This window comes from Morone saxatilis, unplaced genomic scaffold, assembly GCF_004916995.1.
Source record: "Morone saxatilis isolate NCDOM2014 unplaced genomic scaffold, NCSU_SB_2.0 Contig2, whole genome shotgun sequence".
Classification (NCBI taxonomy): domain Eukaryota; kingdom Metazoa; phylum Chordata; class Actinopteri; family Moronidae; genus Morone; species Morone saxatilis.
Window position 1 is genome coordinate 5,581,940 of NW_023339762.1, and position 7,988 is coordinate 5,589,927.

A 7,988-nucleotide genomic window follows, 5' to 3' on the forward strand; every position below is an offset into this window, starting at 1 on the left:
AAGTGGACATGCATGTTGCATTGCTGTTTTAGAGTCTATTTGGTATCCCAATCTAATCAAATTTTGCCTAGTCTATTGTCTAGTACAATCTAGTCGATTAATATAATCTAATCTAGTATAATCTAACCTACTAATATAATCTATTATTCTACTCTCTAATTATGACCTAATCTAATATAATATAATATAATATAGTTTTATCTATACTTTAGTCCAATCTAATCTTTTAGTCTAATTTAGTTTTTTCTACTCTAGTCATGTCTAATTGAATATAATCTGAACCAGTCTAGTCTAATATAATTTAATCTAATCTAATCTAATCTAATCTAATATAAAATAATATAATATAATATAATCAAGTCTCAGGAAACTGAACAAAAACTAAAGCAGGTAGAGGCTCTATTGTCAACTTTCATAAATAATACCATGAAAATAACAAAGAGGTCAGTTACGGATTGAGTGGGTGTTGGTGACAGCCAGCAGCAACATAGACATAGAGAAAAATATGTGCATAAATCCTGATGCCAACCTCCTAGTAGCCCCAGGAGCCAGGAGGAGGAGAAGAAAGAAGAAGATGACGAGGAAGAGGTGATTTACTCATCCTGTCCACCCCACAGATGAGCTGCATCATCCCTGAGAGTTCCAGGGCAGGCCCACAGGATTGGTGGGGTTATATGGTGTTGTTGCGGACAGAGAGTTGAGGGCGTGGCAGCCTGTGATCCAGACTGAAACATAAACCGACCCCTCCACTCTGTGGACTGCTGTTGATTAAACTGACAGCAACCCAGCGTAAAAACATGAAAAACTACTCTACTAAACTGCTCCAGGTTAATATCAGTTACTACCTAGAAACTAAATGTGTCCTGTATTCACACTTTTCTTACTTATTTTTTTATGTATTTGCAGAATACAAACACACAGATGCTATAATTATTTATTATTATAATGATATGATCATTTATGATGCATAATGTATGTAAGATCAAGATAATAACTTGAGGGTCCTCATGATCAAGATGTGATGTGATGGGGTTTATTATTTTATGTAGAATAGGAGTCTACGGCAATGCTAATGCTACCATATAGCATATATACAAGAGTGGGAAGTACAAGTACTACTTATTTCAAGTATCTTGGGCACCATATATGCAGGTGACGTGACCTGAAGTGTCAGTTTTACACAGAAACAGCCGGTAGACATATCCTACAGAGAAACCAACACGCTGTTTTAACTGTCATTTGTAAACTTGCCATTGTACAATGGGTTTTGAGAATTGTCCATCATGTAGGCATCTAATGGTAGTTGGTATCTTATATGATGCTCATTTGCAGATTAAATCAAACACAAACCTTTCTTCTCCAATTTTAAGGTTTTTCAAGCAATGCTTAGCCCTCACATGCAAGAAAAAATCATGGAAACAGTCTATTTAGAAGTATGGTTTAAATTTGATGAAGAATCTAGGCTCAGCCCCTGATATGGTTAATAGTGCAGGGAACGCCCCTGGTCCTCAACCAAACCAGGAAACAAGCTGCGGTGTAGAATTTTCTCTCTCTGCCTTGAACAGATTTCTTCCTTCTCTGCTCAATACCAATAACAATCTCCGAGGACCAAGAAGGGAAGCTCAAGTAAGGAATTACAAAGTGTACCTATGCCTGAAACCACTCGAGGTAAAAAGATTTTTTTCAGAAAGAACCCTGGTTCAGAAACACAAGTCGAAGTTTTTCTCAGAGTTTAGTTCTCAGTCACGACTGACATCCATCAGTGAAATGAGTCCAGAAAAGCTGAAGTGGAGGTAATTGATTGCAGAATTAATACATGAGTTAAGAGTGAAATTGCAAATAACATTTTTATGAAGTTAATTGCCGTGGGCTGGGTGTGAGAGAGAGACTTCAGCAGTGGATCATTTCCTTGATCAACGATAATGTGAAGGAGCACATTCAGAGCCTGATAACGGCACAACAATGAGGAATGGTGGTCTGGGTCATTACAGACACAAAGTGTCAGAGAAGATCTCAGATTTAATCAGACAGACAGAAACACAGGAATATAATTATTCAGAAAACTTTGATCAAATGAACATTCACTGGAGGTCTACAGCACGGACACCACAATCCTCAATAATTTCAACAAATTATTCATGTGGTGTCAGAATATTTGTTCAACTTTTCAAATATTTACACTTGCTCTGGCAAATATGTCGATTCAGGCCTTTAACACACAATTTCCATTGTAATTCACATAACTCTACATAATTTCTATTAGCGATGATAGCAGCAATATCGGCCTGTCTGTTGGTCTGATGGTCCACTTCTCTCAACAACTATTAAATAAATGAAATTTCACACAGATGTCGGGCTCTACGACGTAGGATGTTGGTGTCTAAACTGTAATAGTTTAATCAAGTTAATGTTTCAAATTATGAATATCAAGATAATAGAATGAGTTTATTATAGTTAAAAGTCTCGGGCCACACCACTTGAAAAAAGGGAAGGATACAATAATCGAATGATCGCTCTCTGAAAAATTCATAAACTATTAATTTAGAAATCAGGAGGTTATAATTAAATTAATGTACTACAAATCTGTAATTATAGCTAGAGTGGGAGCTTTGAGTTCTACCATACGAAGAGGTGGGTATGACTCACGTTTTACGATAATAAATGGCCAGCATATGTAAACAGAGAAACATTTATGAAGCCAGATATAAGTAAACACAAACGAGGAAAAATACAATTATAACAATTAGCTTGAAGGAAACTAAAGGAGTGTGTGGGTGTGTGTGTGTGTGTGTGTGTGTGTGTGTTTATGGGGTCAAAAAAGTTTATGTCCTGTGTCTGAGAGACACCAGAGATAGGAAGCGGGAGAATTTGACAGCTCCACGTGTACTAGGACCAAATATGTGTGATGTAGATTTTTTAGATTAACGGTGGGCTTAAGAGACTGCGTTACGTCACAGTAACTCAGTTAATCAAAATCATCACATAAACAGTAACTTGATAAGACATCTGCCAACATTACATATTAAAACAGTCCTTGAATTAGCCGTTAAGCTAAGGGTTGTTTGTCTATGACCAGCAGATACATTACAGACGGTCAAGAGGAAGGAAGAAGAAAAGATTGCGGGTGAGGCTGCGTGGGTACAGCTGGCGGTCGCTCAGTGAGCCAGGCTGAGTAGAATCATATCTGAAGTGCAAACTGGTTTTCTGCTGTGATGATGTCACGCTGGGTGCGGTATCCGGCAGAAAACCGGCTTTTGTGCCGTGCTATGATCTTCGGTCGTGCGTGGTCTGGTCAGCCGAACCGAGGTCCAGAACTTATTACCCGGGGTGGGTTGTGTGAAAAGGAGCGAAGTGAGATGAAGAGAGAGGAAGAGAGCATACTCTGCTGGCTTAAGTAGCCGTTTTTCTTGATGACAGGTCTGGGGTCCAAAGGAATGACAATGAGCAGTCCGGTGTTTGGGCGTTTATCCTTTAACGCTCACCTTAGGTCTCCACTGAGGGGTCTGGATTGCGGGCCAGCCATTTTTTGACTTTCAGTCAGTCCAGACAGCTTTTATGGCTCGCAACAAAGGCCTGGAAAAAGAATTCCTTTGTTTAGAGCACATGGCCTGGGCCCAACACGTTCCTTTGTGTTTCAGTTAAACACTTCAAATGAACAAGTTCATATTTAGGGGTATCCTTGGATCCCAACACAGACATTCATTCAGTTCAATTCCAGATAATAAATACTGACTTTGATGTTGTCCTAACATTTTCTTCTAGCGCCACCATCAGGTTGACAGTTTTGTTTTTCATTGAAATGGATGGATTGCCTTTTGTTTCAAACATTATATAGTATGTACCCTTTAAGATGTTGTCACCTCACATTTTTATTTAGCGCCATCATCAGGTCAAAATTATGGTTTTCCCTTCTAAACATCAGCACTGGCTTGCACCAGCTATGCACATGGTCAAATGTAGCCTAGCTTGAATGTAATTTTTGACTGTGTAAAGGTCTGACCGGTTGGGTTAGGCACCAAAACTGCTTGTTTAGGTTTAGGAAAAGAATAACTACACTACATAAATCATGTGACGTAAGTGATGTAACAAGTCGCACATAACGTAACTTATGTAACATAAAACCTAAAATAACTCAACTTAAAGGGGATTAAAAAAGCAAGTCTCCTGTTCTTCGTTTTCCACTAGCGGAGATACAGAGGATTATTGAACTGTTGGCAGCAGACGTGCAACATTACACATTCCTTCCCTAGTGTGTCTGGTACTAAGATGTTTTGCTACGGGATCATTTCTAAACTTGGCTGGTGATTCAATTGAAGTGTATAAATCTACTGTGTGTGGTTTCCTTATGCCTAGGATATCATAATTATGTTATTTGAGCCCATAGACACTCAACAATTGGGCCAAGATGGCCTAATATTGCTGTTGTCTGACATACCGTCAGACTACACTAAATACATAAAAACTCTCTGTCCTGAGGCATTTATTAGTTTCTGATTCTGGGAAAATGGAAAAAACAGTAAAATTCCCCCAAACTACTGTATCTCTGAACTATCTCTTTAACCACCCTATGATTTCTCCTTTTGATAGCTAATGTAATATTTTTTCCCTTTCATTCACTGAGCATCCTATGAGACAGTTTGGATTGCCCCCTGTGGAGGCAGGCCCACCTTCCACTCTAAAAACCTCTGCACTAAAATATATTTCTGAAAACATGAGACGAGAAATAGGCTATGCAGTAACAGAATCTTGGTTCATATTTGATCAGCATTACCTTACCTCGAGGTACAGTCCGTCAAATTGCCACAGGGTATCCATCATGCACCTCACGGCCAGATCTCCTGCTCTCCATAGGAAATGGTGTCTGCACTGTCAGAGTGAACACAGTGAGGATTAACAAGCACCAGCATAACAACTGAAACAAGACAAAAATATCAATCTAGTGAATTTTAAGCAGAAGAGGAAGTACAGTAATTCCAAAGTACTGTATTGACTCAAAGGATATGAAGACTAGAGAGAAAGAAATTTCTCTCTTGATTCCAAAATCAATTTTGAGAAGTCCGGCTTCCTTCCAGCACCTGTAAGTGAGCAACTACAGTCACTGCTTAAAGACAGACTGTGCTTGGCTTCCTGGGGTAACAAAGGTTTACAGCAGAGCGGTGACCGTTACCGCTCTCAGCTGGTCTCCTGTGGCTTCCTTCAGTGTTGACACCTCGTCCTCAGAGAGTCATTATTCTGAGCAGCAGGCCGGCAGGAGGCCTCAGGATGAAACAAGCATGGTTTTTATGAGCTGTTGCTGGACCAGAGGTGCAGATATAACAAGGCCGAAGAGATGGATCATTATGGAGTGTGTGAAGTGTGAGTGGGTGTGTGACGGCATGTTTGACAGCAGTTGAGCATCGTGTCGAGGCCTCCGGACTGACAGAGATGGTTAGTTAAATGTCTTTAAGTCTCCAGAGTGTAGGCAAAGAACTGAAGAGTTCATCTGATAATCACACCACAGTAAGACTTCACACTATTACATGCTGCAATAAAAGGTTCAAGGTGCTGAATGTTCTACACTTATTCAACCTAATTATAAGTCGCTTTTCTCTTTTTGATCATTTTGTTCAGTTCAGTTCAAAGATTGGTAGTGACTAATTTTGTAGTTTGTTAATTTGTTTTTCAAGCCAAGTTAACACATTTTTATACTTCCTATAGCCCTGCAACAATCTGCGCTGGTTCTGAATGTTTTAAGTTCAGTAGTACATTCACTGTGGTGCTGGCTCAAGCTGGTTCATTCAATTCAGTTTAACAGTAGATCCATACAAGCACTGTTAAGTTTGCATTTAAGGTTAAAAGGGTACTCGACTACATTGCATTTTTCACTGCAGTCCTTTAACATTATCAGTTTGTCTGGAGGTTTCAAAATTGATGCACCACAATGTCAAAACCTGGTGCCTTCATTTCCCACAATGCAAGTTGACAGTGATCAGTTCAGCTGGAGATTTGGGTGTGTCATGCTAGTAGTGGCAAATGTAGCCTCAAGCCTCAGGAAGAGATGAAGAGTGGGCTTACAGAGGTCTGAATAGCTCACTGCTTTCTAACTCACATACATTATCCAGATGGAGATCACATGTTATCATGTGTAAACGGGGCCATAGTCCTCAGAGCCAATCGACACTGAGTCAAATTCCATCACTTATTAGAGATCTCTGCAGCCACTACAGGCTTTATACAATTTTATTCACATATGCAGGATTCTCCGATAGCTGTAAACACATACTGATGAGGTCCCAAACACCTTACATCTTACTGCCTCCCTGCCTGTGTTTTGTACTTGAGTAAAGGGACCAAATTTGGCGCCTCCCAGAACAAGGCCATAGCGAGGATTTCAGACTCAGAGGTCATGATTCAAAAGTTTCCTGAGGACACTTCCTCTTGTTCATTGGTTGTTGTTTTAATGAGAAAAAGTAGCATATTACAGCTTAAATCAATGTAAAAACAGCTTACTGATAATCTCTTACTTTTGGGAGTTTCAGCAGCTTTTAGAGTTTTGCTGCCTGCTTCTCATAATGACACTCTGTGAAAACAGACGGGGGCTTTGTTTGGGCAGCTCCATCACCAGCACCATTACAGAAACTGCAATATTTGTTTAGTTGTTTAATTAAAATTGTGTGTGACAGGGATGCTCCTCTGAGTCTGATAAGACTCTGAGGATGTTATTTGTCCGAACACTCTCATTGGGTTTCATGTGAAAGATGAAAGCCATTCACCTCTTACAGGATCTCAATTATCATACTTCAACAGTGGAGCCACGCTAAGAGAGAAAAATGGCTCATTAATGGAATTGTTCTGGTGTAAACATTTGATTAAAGACACTCTGCATTCTGCTCTGCAGCCCAACAACTTAGTCATAAAGTGGTTTAACTTAATGAATCCTGGAGGACAGCTTCGCACCAGTTACATTTAAATAATCTCATATGCTCATTTGTCAATCAGAATTTTAAATAATTGTAAGGGAAGAACTTAAGGAGAGGTATCTGGAAGTTAACAATTCTTCATCATGAAATATTTTGCAATTACAGCGGTACTGCTGCACACAAATCTGTTGTGTTTGGCATTTTACATAATGACTACAAATGAGCTGCGCAGAAGGAGACCTACTCTTCTCCTCCTGTTAGATCAAAGATTCAGGGTTTAAAAAAAGAGTGTGTGAGGATGTTTACACACTTTGAAGCCTGTGGTGCACATGATAAAGTCAGACTGTCAGTCAGTTAACATTTTCATCTTTCAATTGCACAGTGAAAACACCTCTAGTGATGCAAAATACACACTTGATGTTGATTTTAAATTTTGTTCATCTAAGAATAACACCCAGGTTTCTTTTCCTTTTTTTTTGGCATTTCAGATTCAGGCCCGGGCCTCTGCGGTAAGGACTCAGCCTCTATCAGGTGAGCTACCATGGCGCTGTGGTGCTACACAAACTCCATGTCACACAGCTTTCTGTCAATTTAAAGAACTACCACACACCACATGTGCCAGACAGAAGGTGAAATCAAGGTACAGTAGTATGGACATGTCTATCAGGAAGTGTATATGATAAAATTGCAGCTTTTTGGCACAACCAAGATACATAGAATTTGATGAATCCACTGCAGATGTTTTGATATGCCACATACTGTATTTTAATTAAATTTATAGTAAAGGAGCAGTCCATCAATTTTACATAGATGGTAGGAAATCTTTGTGACCTGTAATCAACTAGCCCGACTGTCTTGCTTGTAATAGAAGAGATCTTTCTTGGCCCGGACAAATGAGGATCTTTGCTACTTTAAAAACTGCCTGGAATAGTTTTTCTTTCTTATAGGTTTACTAAGAAGACAGTCTACCAATGCTTACATACAGCTGATGTCTCAGTTATGATTTGGATTCCCAGTAAGGCTTTTATGAGGGGTGCCTGGTTAGCTCAGTTGGTAGAGCTGGCAGCCCATGTACGGAGTTGCTGCAGC

At 39.5% G+C, this 7,988-nt stretch overlaps 1 long non-coding RNA gene across 1 annotated transcript in view; it reads left to right on the forward strand.

The window, feature by feature from the left end:
• Positions 1 to 1,541: 1,541 nt before the first annotated feature.
• The window catches only part of LOC118330958, a 15,132-nt gene continuing 8,685 nt past the window's right edge, over positions 1,542 to 7,988 (forward strand). The window contains exons 1-2 of the long non-coding RNA XR_004796852.1: positions 1,542 to 1,668; positions 7,388 to 7,430. This is a non-coding gene — a long non-coding RNA (uncharacterized LOC118330958). The remainder of the gene's footprint in view (positions 1,669 to 7,387; positions 7,431 to 7,988) is intronic.